Source organism: Trichomycterus rosablanca, chromosome 5 (genome assembly GCF_030014385.1).
Source record: "Trichomycterus rosablanca isolate fTriRos1 chromosome 5, fTriRos1.hap1, whole genome shotgun sequence".
Lineage (NCBI taxonomy): Eukaryota > Metazoa > Chordata > Actinopteri > Siluriformes > Trichomycteridae > Trichomycterus > Trichomycterus rosablanca.
In genome coordinates this window covers 31,260,197-31,261,942 of record NC_085992.1, presented here as the reverse complement: position 1 = coordinate 31,261,942, position 1,746 = coordinate 31,260,197, and the positions used below count along the sequence as shown (strand labels likewise).

The window sequence follows — 1,746 nt, the reverse complement described above, 5'->3', positions numbered from 1 at the left end:
GAGGTGCCATGTTGGACCAGTATGAGAGAGTGTGAGAGCTGTACTACTAAATTGAACACACCTGCTCCCTATGCACACCTGAGACCTAGTAACACTAACAAATCACATGACATTTTGGAGGGAAAATGACAAGCAGTGCTCAATTTGGACATTTAGGGGTGTAGTCTCTTAGGGGTGTACTCACTTTTGTTGCCGGTGGTTTAGACATTAATGGCTGTATATTGAGTTATTTTGAGGGAAGAATAAATTTATGCTGTTATATAAGCTGCACACAGACTACTTTTCATTGTGTCAAAGTGTCATTTTGTCAGTGTTGTCCCATGAAAAGATATACTTAAATATCTGCAGAAATGTGAGGGGTGTACTCACTTTTGTGATACACTGTATATAGCTGAAATGACAATAAAACCTCTTGATGGTGAACTCTTAAACTTGATGCTCCTTCATTGTAGTTCTGGTATATTTACTAGACTGTTTTTATCTGCACTGTACACTGTATATTGTGTTGTTTGTACTGCACTTGTGTTCTGGGTTGCACCCTGGTCCTGAAGGAACGTTATTTCGTTTCAATATGTACACTGTAACACATTTCTGTAGTTTTAACAGTATTACTACTGTAGAATGATAAAATTCTTACTGTAGAACCTGTACACAGTATTTTACTGTAGATCTGCAAAGGATCATGGTCAAGATTCAGTGGTGGGTGAATTCTACAGTAAGCATATTTTTGCTGTGAATCACAATACGGTAAATTTAAGCGGGATTTTTCTTTTTCTGTCAGTTTAAACAATAATCCATCTTTGATAACAGTACAGTTTGCATTATATCTAACACAAATACTATCACTCAGACAGAAAGACGTCTTTATATCATCAGTAACAGGTACATAAATTAGAATTACTTGATATTACTTGATACTCTTTTAAAACGCTATCAAGACAGAAAGCGAGCTAGCTCGCTAAACATAGAACTAATCGGCCAGTTGATAAACAACTAGCTAAGTGTCTAGCCAAAAGTGATACACTAGAGAGCCAGCGTTCATAACATTACCAAAGTAAGCTATTTGTACATGATATTTTGTTATCTGGTGATATTTAGTTGATAACGCCATCAGTTGAATGTATGTAGGAGTAACAACACTATTCGTAACGTTTGTGTGTATATGTGGCTGTGCTGTAGTTCCATGTTCTATGTGTTGAAACTCGTCACTTGTTTTTTTCTAGTTACCGTGAGGCATGTGTAAGTAGCCTACTGAAGTGGACCAAAGCAAAACAGAGCCCCAAAACAGGTAAGAATTTTAAACAGCACATTTTTAATAGTAGTATGTGTTTATTAATGTGATATCTCTAATGGGAGGTTAGGAATAAACAAAACTGTCATAGTCTCCAGTCTTGTATATAAATTTCTACAGCAGTAACAGTATTTCCTTGTTTTATCTTTACAGTGCAGGGAAGAAAACTTTAGCCCAAGATGTGGATTCCAGCAAATGTAAAACAAAGCACTTGCACATTTTTATGTTTTTGTTCAGAACAGCAATGTTTACAAAAATATGAATTTATTTATTTATTATCCATGTATTTTATGTTTTAAAATGTTGAAATTCAATAAATGATTTTTTTGTTACAAATGCAGTGTCTTAATTTTTACAATGTATAGTTATTTTTCGAATGTTATTTTAGTGTTAAATGCTGTAATGCCTTTAAAGTAGTCTGATATTTGCTGTAATTAAAAGGTTGCATTACTGTG

At 34.4% G+C, this 1,746-nt stretch overlaps 1 long non-coding RNA gene across 1 annotated transcript; it reads left to right on the top strand.

The window, feature by feature from the left end:
* Positions 1–855: 855 nt before the first annotated feature.
* On the top strand, positions 856–1,509 carry LOC134314758 (uncharacterized). The gene is made up of 3 exons (XR_010012421.1): positions 856–882; positions 1,224–1,288; positions 1,445–1,509. It is a non-coding gene; the product is annotated as an uncharacterized LOC134314758 (long non-coding RNA).
* The last annotated feature ends 237 nt before the right edge of the window (positions 1,510–1,746 follow it).